The 24,681-nt window shown below is 35.7% G+C and overlaps 1 protein-coding gene and 1 long non-coding RNA gene across 4 annotated transcripts in view; one reads left to right on the forward strand and one right to left on the reverse strand.

Moving 5' to 3' along the window:
• LOC141460065 (cholecystokinin receptor-like) overlaps positions 1-24,681 on the forward strand; it is a 202,046-nt gene that overhangs the window by 56,811 nt on the left and 120,554 nt on the right. The window contains exon 1 of one of the 3 annotated variants that reach the window (XM_074139707.1): positions 6,951-7,077. The exons of the other annotated variants lie outside the window; for them this stretch is intronic. The gene's annotated coding sequence lies outside the window, so the exon portion shown is untranslated. Of the gene's footprint in view, positions 1-6,950; positions 7,078-24,681 lie in introns of those variants that run through there. 3 annotated transcript variants of the gene reach the window in all.
• LOC141460066 (uncharacterized) overlaps positions 1-24,681 on the reverse strand; it is a 39,057-nt gene that overhangs the window by 10,816 nt on the left and 3,560 nt on the right. The gene's annotated exons all lie outside the window — the stretch shown is intronic.

Below are 24,681 nucleotides of genomic sequence, written 5' to 3' on the forward strand. Positions count from 1 at the left end.
CAGTTCTAGTAATCAGGTCCATCCTCTACTACAATATTTTACAATAAATGAAATAAATTGTGCTCTTAAACAAAACAACAATACCAGCCCTGGAAAAGATCAAATACATTATTCTATGCTTTCTAAAATGTCCACAACAGGTAAATGCTCCCTATTAAAATTATATAACACATTTTGGAGAGAGGGCGCCTTTCCGGCGGAGTGGAAAGAGTACATTGTCATACCCATATTAAAAAATAAAAAGCCAAAAGAAGAATCCTCTTCTTATAGACCGATTGCTCTATCTAGTTGTGTAATGAAAACAATGGAACGCATGATTAAAAACAGATTAGAACATTGGTTAGAGAGTAATAAAGTGCTGCCGAAATCTCAATTTGGTTTTAGAAAAGGGAAATCGGTACAAGACAATTTAGCCAAATTAATTACAGACATTCAGATTGCATTCTCCTCTAACAAAACAGTATTGGCTCTGTTCCTTGATATTTCTGCTGCTTACGACAACGTACAGTTACCTGTACTGTATGAAAGATTGGTTTCTGTAGGCCTACCTCACCAGTTTAGCTTCAACATCATAAAATTAATATCAGATAGACAGGTTTATGTAAGGGTAAACAATGAACTAATAGGCCCACAAACAGCTCAGATTGGACTACCACAGGGGGGAATTCTGAGCCCACTGTTATATGCAGTGTACGTAGCGGAACTAGAAGAAGTAATTGATCCGGATTGCCATATTCTTCAATATGCGGACGACATTTGTGTATATTCCGTGAACCAAGATGTAAATGAAAGTTTACGTGTAATAGAAAACTCCCTTAGGGGAATCAATAACTTGTTGGTAAAATTGGGCCTTAGTATTTCTGAAAGTAAAACAGTAATTTGCCCTTTTACAAGGCGAAGAAAGCTTCCTTTTGCCAATCGGGTATCATTGGACGGTTATAACTTCTCTTCTGCTAGATCGGTGAAATATTTGGGCCTTACACTGGACAAAACGCTAAACTGGAAAGAGCACGTTAATATTTTAGAAGAAAAAGTAGCCAAGTATATCAATGTTTTGCGGGTTATTTCTCATTTCAAATGGGGGGCAGATCCGAATGTAACTTTGTTATTTTATAGAGCTACTATCCGCAGCAATTTTGATTATTGCTCTCAGTTTTATGGCCAGCTTAATAAAACAAGGCTGAAGTGTTTAGAGGTTATACAGAATAAATGTCTCAGATTCAGTCTCGGATATATGAAAAGTACTCCAATAGATGTAATACACGCTGAAGCCGGGGAACTTCCAATAAAGCTCAGATGGGAAATGCTATCCGACCGATATATGTGTAAAATAATGTCAACAAATTCTGAAACCTATTCCGCAATATGTGAACTCAACCGGAGAGAATTAACATACAGATATTGGAAATACAAAGAATCACCCCCGATGGCTACTAGTTTCAGAGAAGTAGCACTGTTCAAACAGTTAGTGTATAACAGTGATATGTTGCCTTTATTCAACGGTGATTTCCATGAAATAATAAATATGTCTCCTGTGGTTTGGTTTCTGGAAGATTTCTCCATATTGCCCAGTAGTATTCGTAATGCAGTGTTTCAAGAGGAAATTCGCACGAATTTTCCCAACAGCTATCCTATATACACGGACGGTTCTAAGGTCGAAGATCAGGTGGGGTGTGCATACTTCGACCCATTTAGAAATACTGGTGCCCTCTTCAAATTGCCCAATCAATGTTCAGTTTTTACAGCTGAATTAGTAGCTATTTTGGAAGCGCTTAAATATGCACACTCAATGCTATATTCAGAGGTTATAATTGTCTCTGACTGCAAAAGCGCCTTATATAAACTAAAAGCAATCAAAATGCATAAAAAGTATAATCACATAATTATAAATATACTAAAGAAATTACTAGAACTAAAAAATGATAATAAAATAGTAAGGTTGGTGTGGAGTAGGGCCCATTGCGGAATAGAGGGCAATGAAAGGGTAGATATACTGGCGAAACAAGCTGCAGTGAACGGTACGTTGCTATCAGTGTCTTTGCCATATAGTGATTTTAAAGCCTGCATTAGAAAGAAGATAAATGAAAAGTGGCAGAGGATTTATTCAGAATCACCGAAAGGGAAATTCTATAAATCTTTGGTTCCAAAAGTAGGTCGTAAACCCTGGTTCAGTGATGGAGCGTGCTCCAAGCAGTATGTCACCATTATTAATAGACTGCGCAGCGATCATTGCGTATGTAAAAAATATCTCCATAGGATAGGTAAAGAGGCATCCCCTCTTTGTACAATCTGTGACAGCCTGGAAGACATGGAGCACATTGTTATGGCGTGCTCCAAATATACAAACCAAAGAGATCTGTTTTTTAAAAATTTAAAAAATCTATTGCCGGGTGATATAACTTACCCTGAAATTCTAAAAAACAGGAAAGCCTATGAGGAATTGGTTCACTTCATAAACGTAATTGAAGCCTCCCTAGATAAAGATTAAGAACTTTATTACAGAAGACTCTGGCTAATAGTGAAAACTGATGCCATAAAAAAAAAAAAAAAAAAAAAAAAAAAAAAAAAAAAAAAAAAAAAAAGAGATCTCTTTAAAATTTCGAATACTTTTATTTTTCCAGCATTCGGAGGAAGATTGAGGCTGTTTCGAGAATAACTTATGCTTCGAAATGGTATCTATTTTTAGAAAATTTATCTGTCTTTCTAACCGTGTCATCAGAATTGAATTCGGACTAAAACTTTCTGAGTAATAACATTTTTATTGGAAAAAAGTAATGATTTTTAGAAAAAAAAAATTAAAGTGAAGTCACTCAAGAACAGTGGAAAATATGAAGTTGGCCAATACGTCATTGAACTCCACTTTAGATGTACTACACACCTATGGGCATTACTTAATGATTCATCCTGTATATGTATGTGCATATAAAATCATCATGTTCTCGGATACGAACGGATTTTCTAATTTTCTTACCAAAAATTCAAGATCCTTCTTTACTACGACAGAAACAACTGGTCCTTTGCAGAAAATAAAAAACAATGTAAAGAAATGCTTATCTCCTACTAGCTAGACAGGACACCCTCTTAAAACACCTACAAGTCCTCAAAATATCTCTAGAACCGACTTTGTTGTGTAATTCGATTTACATTTCTCTCATAAATTTTTGGTATAGCACAAATGAGACAGACTCTCTCAGACCTAAATTCGGTCAAGGCTCTCCACATTCATTCTAATGGCCCCTTCGTCGTAAACAAATAATTGCTCATAATATTTACAGATTAAGTTTAATAAAATGCTATTGGCCAACTTTTTAGTTCTTTCTTTACTCAATATGCTGCCTTTTTTCTCGAACCAAGACTGCTCAGGAAAGAATCGTTTCCCCCAGCGACTTTGATTGTACGAAGCCCCCTTGTTTAAATTTATAGTTTACGAAACTTTATCGAATATTGGAAAAATGTTTTCCAAATGGTTCTTGGAAGGAAACTTTCCTTTTTGAACTCCGAAATAGGAAATATATAAACAATGTTTTGTTACAAAATTCTATAGATTGAAGAGCGAAATTCGTCATGAGAGCAAATCCAAAATTTGCGGAAGATGATTCAACATTATTGATAACATCCAAATCTAGGTGGCTGTGAAATTCAGAACAATTACATAAATTATACTGTGCATCCTTTACAGTTTAGAACGCCGGCAACTTTTTGATAGTTTTTTAGGTAATGAAAAGAACTTATCCGTAAAATATGCGTAAGTTTTGTTAAGAAGTAATTATTTACAAACTTAAGAACGCTAAATCCTAGCCGGGAAAAGCATTCTTGGGTTAAGATTCAGGATATGCCAGTGAAACCTCACTAGTTTTTCTCTATTACGTTACGTTTTGAGAAAATTGGTTAATTTAGAATTATACTAGTGGTCGTAAGAGTAGGTGGTGTAAGAATAAGAAAAAATAATGTTTAGACTTTTATGCATTTTTTAAAAGAGAAATTTGAAATTACAGTACAACCTCGATTAACCGGCCCTCGGATAACCGGGATTCGGATTAACCGGGATCATGTTGAGTCATCATAAGAACACCTGGATCGGCGCCAAAACCGAAGTTAATTTTCGGTGGCGACAGGAAAAATTTTTGTCTTCCGATGTAACATAATTGTAGGCGTGGCAACAACTCTTTTATACCTGATTTACTTGAAGGGTCATTATGTATGTATGTACGAGGGTCGTTTGAAAAGTTCGTGCAAAGTCAGAGAGATAGCACTACTAGCGCGTATCGAGGTTATGTTTAGTTAGTAGCATCTCTTGGAAGAACACACACCAAGTTTCAGCCAGATCGGTCGATTTCTTTGTGTTTGGCATTCGTTTGAATCGAGGAAGTCGAGTGATTTTCAAAAAATGGACGAAAAAGAATTTCGTGTGTTGATTAAACACTACTTTATGAAAAGCAAAACGCCTCAGGAGACTAAAGAGAAGCTTGATAAACATTATGGTGACTCTGCACCTTCGATTAGAACAGTTTATAAGTGGTTTCAAAATTTTCGGAGTGGCCATATGGGCACAAGTGACGCTGAACGTTCTGGACGCCCTGTTGAGGTTACTACTCCAGAAATCATTGATAAAATCCATGATATGGTGATGGATGATTGCTAGTGCTGTGGGCATCTCGAATGAACGGGTACATAATATTTTGCATCAACATTTGGACATAACAAAGCTATCCGCAAGATGGGTGCCGCGATTGCTCACGCTTGACCAAAAACGAAATCGTGTGAAGTGTTGCAAGGACGGTTTGCAGCTGTTACAGAAGAATCCGCAGGACTTTAAGCGTCGTTTCGTCACTGTGGATGAAACATGGATACATCACTACACTCCTGAGACCAAAGAACAATCTAAACAATGGGTTACCAAGGGGGAATCTGCGCCAAAAAAGGCGAAGACCGTTCCTTCGGCCGGAAAGATTATGGCGACTGTCTTTTGGGATTCGCAAGGAATAATCCTCATCGACTATCTGGAAAAGGGTAAAACTATTACAGGTGCATATTATTCATCGTTATTGGACCGTTTGAAAACCGAGCTGCAAGAAAAACGCCCACGATTGGCCCACAAAAAAGTCCTTTTCCATCACGACAACGCACCAGCTCACACCTCAGCAGTTGTGGTCGCAAAATTAATGGAAATAGGGTTCCAACTCGTTTCACATCCCCCCTATTCTCCAGACTTGGCTCCCTCGGACTACTATTTGTTCTCCAATATGAAGAAATGGCTGGCGGGAAAAAGATTTTATTCAAACGAGGAGGTGATTGCAGAAACGAATGGCTATTTTTCAGACTTGGACAAATCCTATTATTCGGAAGGGATCAACAAACTAGAGCAGCGTTGGACGAAGTGTATAAGCCTAAAAGGAGACTATGTTGAAAAATAAAAAAGGTTTACCCCAAAAAATTAAGTAGTTTTTATTTTTGCACGGACTTTTCAAACGACCCTCGTATATATGTAAAAACCGAAAATATGGTGCAATTAGTACTGAATTTTTTGGGATTTAACACGGTCTTACAAAAGACGATGGGATTTACGTGTCGTAAATGGTTGATTTTCAACTTCACAGCAGCCTAATCTCAAACTGGTCTTCAGTGTTAGATTAGATTAGACTAGGGCGGCCTCAAAGCCTACACCACTGCCACCCCTTTGGGTCTATTGTGGCTCCCCTAACTTTAAAACTCACCCTCCAGACCTGTCCTTTTAATCAGACTCTTGATGCTGGAGAGTGACTCTTGGGTAAAGCTCACAGGCCTTGGTTTTTCCTCCCCGAGAAGTAACATCCTTAGCCTGACAAGCCCCTCACACTGACACAACACGTGCAGTGCCGTTTCCTCCTCTTCCTGACAGAACCTACAGAGGCTATCATCTGCCAGGCCCATGCGATGCATGTGTTTTCTGAGTCTGCAATGGCCAGTTAATAGGCCTTTAGTGTTAATCAGTTCCGTCCTACAGAAAACATCTTTCGTTTGCCCTTTCGGTCGAAAGGAGAGTAGCAAATTGAAAATCTCGCTCGTCTCGCCCAATCGATGGAAGAAGGTGAAAAACATGAATCGAGAAGACATTTTGGTGTGGTTCGATTGTGATAGAGATGCTCCACAAGTTTGTATGCCTTAGTCCTGAAGAAATCTGTCCAGAACATCCGATAAGACGAACCGGAAGAAGGAAATGAGATCGACTGTAGAAGAGAATATCCCTGAATGCAGCATCGAATTCAGTTGCTGAATTGATTGAATTTTTTCACGATAAAAGGACATTCCAACCTGTGGACAAAGTTGTGCTTTTTCAATTGCGTACACTCATCAGAGAGTGGTCGTTTGTTAAAACAAAAAAAGCAAACAACACTTGAAAAGTATTTTTCAAAAAGTTGAACGGCAAAAAAATGAAAAATTTTTAAATAAAAGAAAGAAAAGAGCGAAAATTAAAACAAAATCAAAAAAATAGAAAAAAGGATTGCCGTCTAAGATAGGAGTTGATCTCTGGGACGAAACAGTAATGTATTACCATGTAATACTGTGTATTCGGTTTAACCGGGATTTCAGTTTTCCCGGGGTGGGTATAGACTGGAGGTCAGCCTGGTTAATCGAGGTTGTACTGTAATTAACAAACTAAAAATGAAGTATACGTATTTGATAGAAAATCAGTTTTTATATTATCTTTTCAATTTTTTTTAATTTTATCGATATTTTCATCAAGAAATTGTGGAAAGAGCTTTCCCACAATGGAGTATATCTTATTCTATGCACCAAAAAAAAAAGAAGTTACCCAGAGATAACCCACAAAGGAGTTACCCATAAAAAAAATAACCCAACAAAAAGAAATCATGTGGTAGAAACCGCGGCGGGAAATTGTGCCACTCAACGAGAGGGACAAGCTCTTGTTAGGGTGGTACTCCTGACAATTTCCACACTCCAACACAGAAGCCACAGTAGTCTTCCGTACCGCGTACAGTATTCCCAATAGAATGTTCGCCGTATTTTCAATTTAGTTTGATTTGAAGACGAAACTATTTCCACGTTTTTTTGGTGTATTTCATTCTTTTTCTTAACGTAAGTACTTCTAATATTTGAGAATACATATTTAGTTTCTATTTGAAGGAATCCTTAGGCTTTTTTTTTTTAACAGTTTTACAAAATTATTAACACAATTGTTTAGTAGTTAATCATCACGCGTATCCATTGTTCTAATAGTATTTATTTTTTCCAATTATCTGAAACTATTATTTATACGCTGCCTTAGTGCGTAGATTCCCACCCTTGGATGACCTCTTCCCTTCATTAGCTTAAATAGATCCCATATTCTAGCAATTAGCTAATTATTTGCAGCCAATGTTCTGTCCTTTACTTCAGACAACATTAAAAGAAGTTGTCCAGATTTGACGCATTAAACGCGATTAAAAGAGTAATTTATTTTGTTGGAACAAGCTAGCGAATGGTAAAATGTAAAATCTTTTAGGTTAACTCTTTTTTTTTGTTTGACACTAATTTGATTAATTTTATTTCGCTACAGAATACATTTTAATTAAAAGATTTTCTAGTATAATTGGAGTAATTTCAAACAAAATGTGGGGCGCGAGACAATTGCATGGCGCAGCTTTCGTAAAAAAATCTTTTTTTTTTAGATCAAAAAAGTAAATATATCATAGAAGGAAAAAATATTGTAATAAATTAGCATCACCAAATTATCTTTTGCACTTTAAAAAAATTAATACTTTTTACAGTGAAGAACTTTACTAAGTATAGAATATTATGTTGAGATCCATTCAGTTAATTTTAATGTAAGAAACACTATTCAGATTATTTAAATTTTAAAAAAGATAAGGAAGGGGTGCTATAAATTATTATGTCAAGATGGAGGGCAACGATACAGTAAGTTTGGAAATCAGTATGTTACGAGGTTAGGTGAAAGTATTTGTAAGCATTTAACGGAAAATTTACTAATCATTACCCACGTAATTGTGCGGATTGCTGAAATTCAGTCCTTAAGGGGTTATCAAAGAATGTTCGATAAAGATAATAACCTATATACATAATATGAATATATAGGTTTCGTGACCGTAAATTATTGAAATAAGGATTCAAGATTGGTGAGGAATCGGTCAAATAAAAACAACAACTCGTCTTTTTGCCAACATTTCAATTGCTATAATTAAAAAATAAAAAAGATATCCAACTTTTGTACATAATTATTGCTGTGTTATTTCAATTTGCTTCTAATCATCTGGTTCTTATGTTATTTAGTTCAAAAGGGTTTTGGTTTTTCCGGCTTTTTTGTATTAAAAGAAATTTCCCAATATCTATTTTATTTACTCTTTTGTCAAAATTGAACATTGTAATTAGTCTATTGTATCTGTCCCATTGTTATTACCAAAATTCACGTGTAAGTCCCGCTATATCTGTATACATACGAATACATGTTCTCCACTTCTTGCTCTTAATTTTCTGTAAGGATACGTTCACAACGGAACTGTGAGTACAGATGATAGCAGAGATGATAACTGATGGAGTAAAATATAATCGCAGATTAGTGTGCATAACGGAGCTGTGATACATGCAACATGTCGAGTAGTGAAGAAGCAACAAAACGGTATATTTTAAAGAAAAAAACGATGTAGAAAATATCATGTACATCCCATAAATAAAAAACGAAGTACTTTGGGTGAATTTCACTATTTATATAAGGAACTTAGAAATTATCCGGATCGTTTTTTTGGATATGTGAGGATATGTCCACCCACATTCGACTATATTTTAGAAAAAAATAAGGTCAAAATTAAGAATACGTTGGAAAAATTGTCATGGTAATGCTATAACCATAGAAGAAAAACTACTGATTATTCTTAGGTAATAAGTAATGGTTTTATTGAGAAGAAACAAATACCCATGAAAATAAATGTAAGCACGATTTAAAAAACAAAATATTGTTTAAAAGTAAATAACAAAAAATAATGCCGGTTTTCACCAAATCTCTTGAAAAACAAAGGTATTTTGAATAGCAGTCAAATTTGAAGCTCCGATACTGGAGTTCAGCTAGCAGAAAAATGAAATATTTAATTCTATCTTCTATGCTCGTTTATAGCAGCGCGTATGAGTCACTAGTCGCAGCTTCGTTGTGCACGCTCACATTCGAATGTATTATGTTTTTCTTTAAGCGCTGATGCATCACTCCTATCATCTATGCTCACAGCTCCGTTGTGAATGTACCCTTACTCAACCAACCCGCGTAGCCACTTAAGTTTCAATAATTATTAAGAATTGATTGTATTTTACTTTTTTTTATTTTTATATTACTGGTTTTCTATGTTACTGATTCATTAAATTGTTCGTATTTTTTGTATTTGTAATATCCAGGCGCTGAAGAAAGAAAAACATTTGTCGAAACGTTGGTAAAGAGACGAGTTGTTTTTATTTGACCGATTCCTCGCCAATCTTGATTCCTTAGTTCTATATACTATACATAATGTATGAACATAATGAGTATATATATACTAACATGAATGTATATATACATAATGAGAGAACTTGTGAAATTCATAATTGACTCGAATTCCTAACAAAATTACTTAGTAAGCTGAGTTCGTTCCTCTTAAATAAGAAAATACAAAATTTAGTTTACTTTTGCAAGTAATGTTCGAGAACATTTTTTGTTTATCGTGATTTTAACTTTTATTAAGTTCTTTTGTTGTAATTAATTAAATATTTTTTCTGAAATATATTGCATTAGCGGGTCCAATTTTTGGTAATTGAGTCCCCCCACCCCAACAGTAATCCTGATCAAAATAAGTTTTTTAAAAAAAAATTATCTAAACACGTATCACACAATGTATGAACTTGAGTAATTGAGTTTTGAGCATAAAAGGTTGTAATATTTAGAAAATATAAAGTCTTTTTAAGTTGAAAAACATTGTACTACATCTAGCTGACGACCTTTTCATTTATATTTGCTGGGTACCAATAAAAAGAATCGTTCCTTTTTCAATCTTCGATTTCAACAAAATCTATGTAAAGGAAAAGAACACTTTATTGGGTTCCTATTTACTCAAAAATATTTACAACGATTACTTTTAACTTAGTAAATCCACTCGAACTACTAAAGAAAGCTTTTATGTACTCAAGATATAATCATTTTCAGTACTTTTAAGAGTGTGTTGTGGATTACAAGAACGTTTCCTTTTACTTTCCATTCAATCTCTCATTTTTGCCAAAACTCTTAAAAGAGGAAAATGTTATAAATCTTTTCTCACCCGCAAACTGGTAGGAGCTTTACAACCCTCCTTAAGAAAGTTAAAGTAACGACAAGAGATTTTTAGAAATAATCCTTATGAAATAAGCAGTTTTAAGTAAATAAGGGCGCATTAAAATTAAAATCACAGCTGTTATGGCTTTGTGTCCATAATTTTTCTTTACTTTTGAAAGTTTTTTGTCCTCTGAATAATAATTTAAAAAATCTGCAGAGAATAAGTTACACAACTACTTAACTCCAATTTAGGTTACCAAATTTTTTAATCTTTTTTACTTTAAGAGTTACTCCAGGCGTTAGATGAACTATTAGAGGCAATAATTGGACACTATTATCCACTTACTAACTGAAGGGAGAAGTTATCCAGCGGTCTGACTCTCTAAGTCATCTCCAGGATTAACTACTCTCTTCATTGGCGTGAATGTATTCATAGTGTGATGTCATTAGGTTGAATGTATTTATTATGTTGAGTGAAGCGATTGGATGCGAGTTGTTTTTTTAGGTTTTTAGGTTTAGGTTTTAGTCATTTAGGTTTTTTATCTGGGGCGAAGGAAATTTAATCAAAGTACTTCCCCCCTATTAATAGTGAATTAGATCGATTAGGTGGATGGGTTAATTATTTATCTTAAGCGATTAGCCCTTCATTATGTGGTCCACCCAAAAGATACAAGAAATAAATAAAAGAAAGATACAAGAGTGCCAACAAGCAACTCTGTCCCCTCCGTCGACTGTAGTCGATGGTCAAATGGTTGGAGAGGGAAGGGTCAAATGGATGTAATGAGGGAGGAGGAGGTGCCATCCGAGCACGAGGGGTTTTTATGTAGATAGATAGATAGATTAAACTAGGGCGACCTCAAGGCCTACGCCACTGCGACCCCTTTGGATCTATTGTGGCTCCTCTCACTCTAAAGCTCACCCTCCCGGACCTGTCCTTTTAATCAGACTCTTAATTCTGGAGAGCGACTCCTGTGTAAAGCTCTCAGGCCTTGGTTTTTCCTCACCGAGAAGTAACATCCTTAGCCATACAAGTCCCTCACACTGACATAACACGTGCAGTGTCGTTTCCTCTTCTTCCTGACAGAACCTGCAAAGGCTATCATCTGCCAGACCCATGCGATGCATGTGTTTTCTGAGCCTGCAGTGGCCAGTTAATAGGTCTTGACGGATTAATTATGCAGTCAGCCTCGGCGAATAGCCTTTAATGAACTCTTCGGCTGTCTCTGCCCAGTGGTGGCAAGCCACCACTCTTGAGACCTACTCTGCACCCATAAGTTACTTATGGGCCGCAGTCTTCACACACTTCGGAACCCCAAAACAGGGCTCCGGGCCAACGAAGTGTCCCGCAGAGCCTTCCCGGGCCAATAAATCTGCCGCTTCGTTTTCCTTATGTCCTGAATGACCTGGTACCCAAACCAGAAAGACCTTATTTTGGTCACTAATTTCCTTCAGGGCACCCAGACAGTCCCAAACCAGCCTTGAATTGACCTGGTAGGTACTAATAGCTCGTAGAGCAGCCTGACTATCCGAGAAAATTACGACCTTAGAATCAATAATTCCTCGCCCGTTAATGGGTTTTTATGTAACGAGACGGCGCTAATGACCAAGCTGTCGATGCGCCGGAAAAAAGAAAAAAAAAAAACCTACCCTCTTCAAAAGTGAGAAAATTACGACACTGGCATTTTAATCGCCTAGAAGGATGATCTGGAAGGTGATGAGATGTTAAATGGAGGACAAGACGATTAAAATGCGGACTGTAAGTTTTGATGAAAGTTTCTAGTAGCGAGTTCGAGCACAACTTGATTTACAAACAGAATTCGTAACTCTGTGTAGATGGTTAGATTTGAAACATAAAATGGAGCGGTAACGATGGTGCGGAGAATTTTAGACTGAAGAGATTGAATTCTTTGAAGATGGGAGCGTTTCACTGAACCCTACAGTTCAATACCGTACGTCCAGGGTGGGTTTTTTTGGTGAAGAAGTTTAAATCAGTCGTTTGTTATTTGGTGAAAGATTAGATCGTTGGTCTAGCAAGTCTTTTAAGTAGTCGATAACTCCTTATTAACTTCAGTTCGTTTAAGTCGGGTTCCAAGTCGGTCTTTTGTCTGAATACAGCCCTAGATAACGGACAACATTGGCAGCAGGAATTGGAATTGTGTCAGAGTAGATCGGAGGCAGAGTGATGCGGCTTAGGGTGGAAGTAATATTTTGAGATTTGGATTCATTCAACTTGATTTTTTCCATTTTTCTTGAACTATTCCTCAAGAGATGGGTTTTAAAAGGTTTCTTTGAGCAATTACCGGGTGAATGTGAGGGGAAAATATCAGCTGTATTAGGATAGGATAGACCCGCAAGATGCTTTCTTGCGGAACAGCTTTATAACCAGGTGAATACGATCTTCCTATTTACACTCGAAAGCAGCGGTCAGGCAAATAGGACTTCAAGATGTTGAACTGAGTATGGAAGTATGTCCTTGAGTTTCCAGAGCAATAACGGGTGCCACACTCCATCCAAGACTTGCTTTAATATCGAGAAAGACACCTGAGGCAACACTCTTTTTTCTCAAGGGAGGATAAGATTAGAGCAGGAGGAGAGAAACTACCCAGCGGTAGCACTCTCTATGGGAGAGAGGAGAATGTGAGGAGGAGAGAGGAGAGTCAGGAGAATAATGGCGTTTAGGTCTTCAGCCTACAAGGAAGTCGCGTAGCCTCTGGCGATTTAGTCGGCGAGGAGTATTAGGAATGTCAGAGGAAGCGAGAGACAGTACAAGAGGATTAGAGCTAGTCGAGAGAGCAGTATGGAATTTTCGGTATTTAGTCTTGGCGAGTAGGTCTATGAAGGGAATGTTGAGGTCGTTGTGAAGAGTGAGGTTAGTCACCGTAGAAAGGAGCGTCAGCTATCTGTCGCAGTAGTTTTGACTGAAATGTCCTGTACAGTCCGTTATGTTTGTAGGTTTGGCTGAACCTCACATCTCTAGCCCGTCCACATAGGTTTGAGGATAGAGTTGAATATTAAGCGTTTCGAGTTCTAAGGGCAATTTGGAGCGTCGTCCAAGGTAGTCTGTAAAGCAGTTTCGCACGTATTGTCATTGCTTTGTCTTTTAAGTCTAGTATGTGAGTTCCACGTGAGTCGTTTGTCTATGTAGAGCCCAAGGTAGCGCACCCAGATCTGTACAAGGAAGAGGAATGCTGTTGAAGAGAACAGGTGGACAGGAGCTCCGTCGGAGAGTAAACGTGGCGTGCTGTTTCTAATTTAAACTTAACAGAATGAATGTTACTGCACCATAGATGTACAGGACCGGATTTAGATGAAAAGAGGCCCTAGGCTAGTCCTCATATGACCAATCTTAACCAATACAACTTTATGTTTGTTTATTAGTCATATGCGTAGAATTTCTCCTTATTTTCGGTTCAGTGTTTTAGTGTTTACTATTTTTAGAATAGTGTAATTTTAATTTTGCTAACAATTTGAATGTAGGCCCCTCTTGATCTTGAGGCCCTAGGCTGAAGCCTAGTTAGCCTACAGGAAAATCCGGCCCTATAGATGTACCAAGTTAAAAGGAAATTTAAGAAGCTATTTTTTAAAAGAAAATTTTAGAAAAAAAGGTGAAACCAATTCAAAGTAAAGGGTAAAAGGTAACAAATTTTGATCAAAACCTGTTGACACAAAAATTTAAAATAAACAAAATTTGTCTCTCTGCGACAAAATATCATTCGAGAATTTCTCACCTCAAGTTACGTGATTTATTTTTTTTAATTTCTCATTTTAAAAACTCATTTAATCACCTTTTAATTGATACAGGTAAAATAAAAACATTTAAGCTGTGCTTAACAAGGATCATCCTTAACAAGTGCCATTTTATAAATTGTTACTGGTAAAACATTTCACGTAGAAGTTTCAACTGCTTGAATTTCACTTTGAATGCGCCTTTGTGAGAACGATCGTTATCCACCAGTTTTTATAAACGGCTAATTTAGTTTTCTCTCGTGTCACCAACAGAAAACTGCTTGTTTAAAGCATGAAATACTGCGGCTGACACATGCGCCGACTCTTCTTTCATTGTTTCCTTTTCAAATTTGCCACTTTCCGCACATAAAAGTGCCTAAATTATCATTTTTTTTTTTTTTTTTAAAAGTGCTTACATTTTGACGTTGTCCGACATAAAAACATAATGGTTATGAGCTTCTATTTCCGTATTAATAAACATTATCCCGGATTTTAACGAAACCTATTTGTTTTTTTCAAAAAGTATAACCCATCCTTTTTTTGGAATTCAAAAAAATTAGTTTGCTTGCTCTTTGTAGTTGGATGGTTTTGGTTTTAGACCATTGTTATTTGTTTATTCTAAGAAAATTTTTGAGGTGCGGTCAATTAATATTTTTTTCAAAAAATTGGTTTCAACAGTTATGATGTATTAAACATTTTTTTGTTTTGCCTTTTTTTGGCATTGGCTTTCGCCATACAGCCAGCATTACTTATTTCTTTGCTAGCTCTGCTACAGATTTAAGCACATAGATGTTGGTGGAGAATATTAGGTCTTCGTAGCGAAATGGTGCATCCTAAATACCTGTATATGTCGTCAAACATCCATTTCCTTTCTACCACATAACGTGGACATATCATTATTATATGTTTGAAATCCTCCTCCTCATTGCAATCTACGCAAAGAGAAGAGGACCTTTTTGTTGATCCTGTGAAGATACGGATCCACACACCGAGTGGTTCACTCTCAGCCAGTTTATTGTCGTAAACAACCCATTTATTAGTGACAGTTCCCTTAAACCATGGTTGTCCAGGTAACTGATCTGCCATAGTTTTATAGAATCTAACATTAAACATCAATTTTTATAACACTCTGAAGAAGGTAATAAATATACGTATTTACCGAAACGTATTGAAATATTTATTGATCACACCTCAATAATTTCCGTAAGATTTAAGTTACTAAGACTATTTAAGACTGATTAATAAGACAAATTGTAAACAAAGTTAACGTAAATTATTTAACAGGAAATTTTATGTTTCTTCCTCTCGAATTAAAACTTCTAAAATTTGAATCTAAATATACAATTTCAATTTAAAAATTCCAAATTTGAAAAACATTTCTTCAGCAAAGGTAACACTTTATAGAGTAAATTTTTTTAAATTTGTCTCGAAAATGTACCATAAAATTTTCTTTAAAATACGCATTTTCATTTCACGCACAAGATCCATGGATTTCCAAGTAAAAAAACCAAAATTTAGTGAATTTTTGTCATTGCAGATGTTACTTGTTCTAAGTTTTTCCAACCAATATCTTGGTTAATCCTGCAGGGACCTTACTTCGTGGTCTTATGTTCATTAGGAGTTCTTCTGCTTCAGCAGTATTGTCTCATTCTAACTTTCTTAAACTGGTAATTTGTACAGCACTTTTGTCGCTGAAAACTTCTTACTGTAATAATTCCCTATGTACTTGGAATTAATCTTCAAAAGGATCAATTTGTCTTATTTTGATTTACACTAAATCCTTTCCTTTCTTATTCCTTTGTTCGTCCTTCCTTCAAAGTTCGCTCCTTCTTGTCGTATTTATCGTATTGACTTGACTATTTCTTCTCCTATAAAGCTTTTATGTCTCATCCGTTTTACTTAGTACTTTCAGCTAATATTTGGTTGCCATGAAGTATTTAGAATAGACTCTAAATTGTGCATAGTTAGCAACACTATTTCGTTCTTACACCACAGGAACAAGTGGTTAGTGGTTTCAGCCAACGTGCCGCCATTTTCTTTAAGCACAATTGCGAAAATGGTTACTTGCTACTAACTCTCTTAGAATAAAGTTACCCACGTAGACTTACCTGGATCCATGGGTTGATTCGATTTCATTCCTCTGTCCTCTTTCTACTAGAAAGTTTCACACTCTACGGGAGATTCTAACTTTTGATGTTGAATGTGGAAATATCTACCCTAGAACTTTTCCCAGTACCCATTAAAGGTTACCATAGGGAATTAGGTTACAGAGGGATGATATATGCATTCCATATGATTCTACTAGTATGCGACAGGTCTCTTTTTGTTCCGTTCCAGAACCTTAAAAAAAAATCCTATTCTTCTATTTTTAGTTATCAACAATCTGATTTAATAATCTCAATACTTCTTTGCCTTGCTCTTAATAAGGGAAAGTATTGCAATCGAGACCAATTTTGAAAAAAGAATTTTTCAATTTCAATTTAAAAATCACGCTTTGGCCTTCACATAGACGTAAACATAATATATGTTGTCATAAATTATTACTCCCAAAATACTATACTTGGTACTCTGTTAAGATACCAATGGCACTTTTGTTACTAAAAATGGAATCCATTAAACCGAAAGTCCAAAATTCGCCATTTATTTTTAGTTTCTGGCTCCAACGATATTTTTTAACAACGGGTCAACATATTTCACAATTAATATAAATTTTCTTTATTATATGTTGTTAGAAAACTATAGTCTATACCAGCGGTTCCCAACCTGGGGTACGCGAAAGATTGTTTAGGGGTACGCAAAAAAAAAAAAGTTAATATGGCGGAAGATATAAAAATTATACAGATATATTATTAATGAGAAAAAAATTATATAATAAATGATTCCTAGAACTTAATTACAAAATTATTATAATGAAACTGAATAACATATAAATTGACAAGAATTAAGTACTCATTCGATACTGCAGTATTTTTTTAAAAAGTAAATATATTTGTATATCAAAAATTATTAAATGATTTCTTGAAAATGTAGAAATTCGATAAAATGTTGCTTTAGTTTTGACTAATATTACACATGGCCCGCTTATAATTTACTTTTCCTTTATTAATGCTTTGCTGTTTCAATTTACGACCCCTGCAATAGTTATTGGTTTGAAATGTTTACCTATTCATAAATGATCTTTTTAATAGGAACATATCATATGTATATGTTCTTTACAAGACACATGATATTCAGATTGTTTTGCTGTTAATTTAAAGTTACAATACGTAAAATCAAGAATACGATTATTTATTATATATATATATATGTTAGAGGTACACTCTAAGGAAACAATCAGGTAAAGGGGTACACTAATGAAAAAAGATTGGGAACCGCTGGTCTATACTCCCATTTTATGTCCACTTTTAGCACAATGCCAATGAATGACTTTCAACACCAACATTAGATTTAGGGACTACTAAAAGCACTGCAAGAATTTCAAATTTCAATAATCGGTTCATTTGAAGTGTGATTAACAAAAACAAAATCTCTATTCTTCAATTCTCTTTTGTTTATTCTATAGCTTCAAACTTAATGAAGAAATTAACATATTAAAAATATCAAGGAGGCAAAGAAATCTATATATCAACATTTAACTGAAATTCAAAAAACGGGACAGTGAAAGGAACTCTTTAGGTACAAAATACTTGTCATTTCTTCCATACAAGTGCAGATCATTTATTGAATAGAATCATTCAAGCGTCACCATCCTTAATTCAAGGTTATAAATGGCAAAAATACTTTTAGAAAGAAGAAATAGTCGGGCAACTCAGCTCTGATATAGATTGGTTATTCATCGCTGGATTATTTGTTCTAACTTAATTAGTTGCTTGTTTAATTACTTATTTCATCCTTAATTTAACTTTAATTTGTAATAATCCTAGGTTAACTTAGTTTAATAACTTTTAGGTTTTAATAATCCCTAAACTAAAAGTTTTAACTAAGTAAAATTGTAACAATAACTGCAATTATGTGAAACCGTATTAGTTATTACAAGCCATTTAATTGGGCTAAAATTGTAAACTTTAAATCCTGTTAAATCTGATAAATCTAACAGCTGTTTTCACATTCTTATTGCGCAAAACTAGTTTTTTAATTTTTAGAGTCATAATACGAATTTTGACCCAGATGTAGCAATAAATGAAATTGAACGGTATCAGATTTAGATCAACTTCTCAGCAAATAAATATATATACAGGGTGACCAGAGTTATATGCTCCACCCACTTTTTTTTTAAACGGCGAGAAATTTCGAAAAAATAAAAAACACGTAATTAATCATTTTTAGTCTAGTTTATTTTCAGTGATTGACCCATTTTTTTAAACTTCTATATCTCGAGGTACAGCATCCAACTTTGTTTTTTCAAATGGAACGTTATATTTTTTTGGCATATTTTTATAGTATTTGAGCTCCTAAAAAAACAAAAATAATTTTTTGAAATCGGTTAGGTTTTTCAAAAGTTATGGTAATTTAAAATATCAAAAACAAATTTCAGTTTATTGTCAAAATTACGTTATTTTTTTTAATCTGTTCAAACTGGGCACCATCAACGGATAGTAGGCAAGCTAAAACTCTGGACTCCCACGTTTTGCTTGTAGCAGCACTTATGGTGGCAAAGTCAAAATCTACACAGGCTAGAGTTATTCGACGTTCAGATTGTTTTTTCTACAAACGTTTGGTGTGGAGTTAGTTTTAGGAAATCAACTAATCGGCCCATACTTCTACAGAGAGAACTTAACTGGTGCAAGGTATCTAACTTTATTTTAAGAGACATTTTGCCAGTTCTGCTTGAAGATGTTCCTCTACAACGTCGGCTAGATATGTATTTTTCCAACAAGATGGTTGCCCGGCACAAATGCGAGAGTGGTTCGAGGTTACCTGGACAGAAATTTCCATGAAAAGTGCTTAGAGACTCATTGTCCCATCCAATGACCACCTCGATCTCTGGACTTAACCCCAATAGAATATTTTTTGTGGGGATATCTCAAAAATAAAAGTGTACAGTAACCTTAAATCCCGTGGCTTCAGTCGATGATCTGAAACGTCGAATAACTCTAGCCTGTCTAGATCTTGACTTCGAAATTTTTGTTTTGTTTTTTTAGGAGCTCAAATACTATAAAAATATGCAAAAAAATATAACGTTCCATTTGAAAAACAAAAGTTGGATGCTGTATCTCGAGATCCAGGGGTTTAAAAAAATGGGCCAATCACTGAAAATAAACTAGACTAAAAATGATTAAATACGTGTTTTTTATTTTTTCGAAATTTCCCGCCGTTTAAAAAAAAACGTGGGTGGAGCATATAACTCTGGTCACCCTGTATATATATATATATATTTTAATGGGTGGGACGATACTACTCTTAAATTGAAATTACACTTTTTAATTTGTTAGTATTTACAACGCAGTTCTTCGAACAACCTTCTTCCCCGTCTTGTGGAAGTACTCCATAATCCGTCCTATCCCAAAACCTAAAAAACCTCATCAACATTCTTTGTCTTACCATCCAATTAGTTTATTATCAATCCTAGGAAAAAATTTCGAAAAACTTCTTCTCAAACAAATCCTTCCTATCCTCGAAAACTCTAATGTGATCCCAGATCATCAGTTTGGATTTAGACGTTAATAATAATAATAATAATAACTCAGCAATGTCATCGAGTAGTGGACATAATTGCATCCTCTCTTGAAAAGAAGGAATGTTGTTCGGGGGGCTTTCCTTGATGTACAGCAGGCCTTCGATAGGGTATATGGCACACTGGCCTCTTGTGGAAGTTTAAAAATATTTTACCTGCCACGTTTTATTTAATCATAAAATCCTACTTGTCCGACAGATACTTCCGAGTGCAACTAGGATCTTCTTTCTCCCCACTTAAACCAATCGACGCTGGAGTTCCACAGGGCAGCATTCTGGGTCCTATTCTCTACTACATTTACACTTCAGACATACCGACAGATCCTAACACCGCCTTACTGTCCACCAACCGTGATCCTGTACTTGCTCACAGAAATCTACAGTCACATCTCTCCTCATTAGAACAGTGGTTCAAGAGATGGGCTATTAAACTTAATGAAACCAAGTCTCAAAATATCAACTTCACTCTTCGTCGCATTACTCCTCCTCCAGTCTTCTATAACCTAACACCTCTACCAGTAGTGAACGTTGCCGCTACCTTGGGCTTTACTTAGATCCGAAGACTTTCTTGGAATCCCCACACTAGACTAAAAAGGACAGAACTAAACAGACGCTATCGACCACTTTAAAGACTTTTAGAAGAAAGATCAAAACTCTTTCTGGACAACAAAAGACTAATTTATACTTCTATTTTGAAACCCATCTGGGCGTGTGGAATAGAGCTGTGGGGTTCAACCAAACGCACAAATCTCCAAAGGATTCAGTCCCTTCAAACTAAAATACTTCAAACTATTGTAAACGCTCCATTTTATGTCTCCCAACCTGGACTATACACACTGACCTTAACATTCCTTTTATCGCACAAGTCGCTGAAAACACGATACAGAAAACTTCATTTTAACCTGCAATCACAGACAAATCCTCTAACTCAAAATCTTTCTTCTAGAACTCTTCCTGGCAACCCGGACAAGACGCCTCAAGAGACAGTATGGCCTCGTGGTCTCCTCTCAAGTGAAGAGAGCGACTAATAGCCTAATATTTTGGATTGTTACCACTGCGGTAACTTCTCCACTCGTATACCTCTGTTATTTATTGTTACTGCTATCACTGTTACTTAAGTAGCGCCTGCTACTTAATGTAGCAAAAATAAATGCCAAAAATAATAATAATAATTTGTTAGGGGAGCTGTTTGTTGCGATAGGGAGTATAATTTTCTCTCCAAGTATTAATTCACAATAGGCTCACACTTTATTGTCAATTAAAGATAATTACTGCCATCTAAATGGAAATAATTATAATTGCTGGTATTGAATAAGTCATTATTATAAATGGAAAAGGATTGTAATCATTTTGGGACAATAAACATGGAGTTTGTTGTAAACAGTAAAGTAATCAGCCATTTTTTTCAGACAAGTATAACGTCCAAAACTACCAAATTCAGTGTCGTAGACAGGAGGGCATAGTTTCATTCTTGCAACTAATAAAAAGTAGCTTACCCTGGAACTGGATTCCCATTTATTAGTCCGCACTCATATCCACCTACATTGCTTACGGTCGGTTTTTCTCGTGTTTAATAAACCAGACTTTTGCTCCTTTACTAACCGGTTGTTTTAAAACTAGTTGGTAAATAAGTATTACTTATTTATTATTTATTTATTTATTTATTATTTATTACTTATTTATAAGTATTACTAATAAGTAATAACAAACCTTTGGCTAATTTTGGTTGCGATTTTAGTTTCTAAGTCTCATTTTTTTTCCAAGATTTTTTTTTGCTTTTAAAAGTTTGTGACGTATATTCTTGAATTCCAAATATCGAACTAACTAGTATGAAATTATTAATTAATAATTTAATGAAACATCACTTCTCAAATGTGTCTGTGGTAAACTATAAATTTTACTAAACGATAGATGTATTCCTAAGGACATAAATGTTTCCGAATCTTTAGTACAGATCTGATTAGCATTCGTCATCTATGTCTATTATTCATGTGAAATGTAGATTACATCTAGAAGTGACAAAAGAATATAAGGTGAGAAAATACTTTGTATAATGTGTCCCGGTAGATAGTGGAATAGTGTCTGCAAAATGAGATGCAACGCCGATCAGCGAGAACTGTACAGAGCGAAGGATATGGTAGTATAAATATTATGTAAAACTAGCTCGTCTAGGTATGGCAAGCCGTTAGAGAGAAGGTTAAATTCTAGGATCCCAGAAAGTTGTTTGGGATGGTAGAAAAGAAGTGAACGACTAAAATTATTATTTAATTCTTATATTTTTTTATTATTTTATGTTCACGTAAATTTTGTATTAAAGTAAAAACGAAAAAATGTTACTTTTTTGGCAAGCTTTACGTCCAACTAACACGGAGGTGATTAGTAAACATATTATACTGCAAAACTCTCGTATTAAACATTACATTAAATCCAAGGCCTAGACCAGGAATCGAACTCAGTACCACAATACATCTTAGCTTAGTCTCTTCAGGGGGACTCAATGTGGTACACGGATGGGTTCAAGACAGAGGAGGATGTAGGAGCGTGAGTTCGTACGACGCTAAACCGAAACATAGCTTTTTCGGTTAGCCTAGGCAAGCTAGCTACAGTCTTTCAGGCGGAGCTAGCTGCAATTAAGTTCTGTGCTGCCGAGATTATTAGACGAGGAATAATTAGGTCTAGGATCGTGATTTTCTCGGATAGCCATGCTGCTCAAGTTCGTATCAGATTAACTCAAGACTGGTATAGGACTGTCTGTGTGCCCTGGCGGTAATCAGTGACCAAAATAAGGTTTTCCTGGTGTGGGTACGTCATTCAGGATATAAAGGAAACGAAGTAGTAGATTCGCTAGCCCCGTGAAAGCAGCTGCGGTAGACTTCGTTGGCTCGGAGCCCTATTTCGGGGTTTCCAAGTGCCTTAAGGAGTGCGGCCATTAAATTATGGGAGCAGAGGAGGTCTCAGGAAGTGGTGGTTGGCCACCACTGGGCAGAGAACTGGTGAAGGAATTCATTAGGGGCTGCTCGCCAAAGCTGACTGCAGATTTATTCCGTCAAGGCCGTGTGGTTATTTAGGATAATTGGTAGACCTATTAACTGGCCACTGCAGGCTCAGGAATCACATGCATCGCATTGAACTGTCAGATGATAGCCTTTGTAGGTTCTGTTAGGAGGAGGAGGAGAAAACGGCACTGCACGTGTTGTGTCAGTGTGACTTAGCTTGTATGGATAAGGATGTTACTTCTCGGGGCCTGCGAGATTAACCCAAGAGCCGCTCTCCAGAATTAAGTGGTCTGATTAAAAGGACGAGACTAGAGAGTGAGTTCTAGAGAAGTGGGAGCCACAATACCCAAGGCCGCCCTGCTAAAAATTAAGATTTTTTGCATTTTTAAGCATTGTCTCTAGCAGCTCGGCTATCGTGGCGCCTATAATTTTTTAGGAAGTATCCTACTGAACATTAATCGCTAGCCTAACTTGTATTTTTTTTTCTTTTTTTTTGCCAAATAATTCATAATAGGATAAAGTTGCCATGTCTCAAGGACAATTAATATCTATTTTCTTTTCTGCTGCATTATTAACCTCGCTCTTGGCCAGTTGTCTGTATAACGAGGAACTTTGGTTAGACGGTCGGTGGTTAACCGTCTTGGAGTTAGTTAACTTAATGTTCTACTTTTTCGCTTGGAGTACGCTAAGTTATTTAATAACTAAGATGTACACAAAAACATTTGCTCTGTTCTTAAAGGCACACTTCTCATAATTGTTTTCGTTTTTTATTTTACTCCATCGTTTAAACAGGAGCAAATAAAGCTATTACTGAATTATTTCTATCTCATGTAATAGTTTTCAACTAAGAAAATAGATCGAATTGAATTATTTACTGATTAACCTCATTTTACTTCCAATTCTTTGTTATTATTTTTTCTCCTACTCTACTAATATGAGAAAGTACAGCAATCGTGCAGATTTGAGATCTCAAAATTTTAAAATGTAAAAATCCCCTGAATACAAAAAAGTGTTTTCTTTACAAAACTGTTTCTATACCGTAACTCTAAAACGACAAAATAAACTGTGGCTGTGTCATGGTCACGGCCGTGTGTTGTACGTGAATACGTTTACGTAACGGGTTATATTTTTTATATAAAATATTTTTATTTATGTATTTAAGATGAAATCAAGGAAACAAATCGACGATCGAACACAATCTATGCCTATACAGTCTGTTGTCGATGTAGAAGCGATTTCATCATCCACTTGCATAATTTCACAACCGCCCTAGCTGCAGGTGTACTGACACCGTCGTTGATCCGCTCGGCCGCATTCATTCTTTTACGTTCCCTGCACAGCTTGACTCGGTCATATGGTGTTTTATTATTACCACTCGATTGTTCTTGAGAAGCCCTTTCTAACCGTATACGATCTCTGTATTTGGTTTTGGCTTTTCGACGCGTATAGGCCGACATTTAATATTTTTTTATTCTAACACCTCATTATATTCACTGTCACTATTTCACACTAATGTTTTATATACAATCGATAGATTGTGATGACAGCTGACGATCAAAACTTAAACGCACATCTTACCTTCTCCGAGTCAAAAGTTATACTAATTGCAAATCTCGATACACAGCAAAATGATCTCTAAATGGCGGCGCTCCTCCCTCGACCGCGCGCGATGCGTCACAGTCCTCGCTTATCGTAATGAATACTTTGATCCTTTAGCTATCCAGTGGTCTAATTTAATTTTGGATGTAGACGATAGATTCGAAACTATAATGCCAAACTGTATCCCCCGATTTTGTTATCATTAGTTTTTTTTGGATTGCCTCCATATGATAGCAAATTTAAAGACGTATTCACGTCAAAAAACCTATAAGTTGAACTTTTTTTATTTCGCTTAGAGGATACCAAAATTAGGTTTTATTCAAAATCAGTGAACGGGAGAAAACAATTTTAATGAACCGTTTTTCACTTTATTAAGATATTCTCAAAAAAAAAATCAGCGAAGATTTATCTCCAAACTGCTAG

The sequence above is a fragment of the Rhodnius prolixus genome, unplaced genomic scaffold (genome assembly GCF_049639745.1).
Source record: "Rhodnius prolixus isolate KJV_2025 unplaced genomic scaffold, Rpr scaffold_6, whole genome shotgun sequence".
NCBI lineage: Eukaryota > Metazoa > Arthropoda > Insecta > Hemiptera > Reduviidae > Rhodnius > Rhodnius prolixus.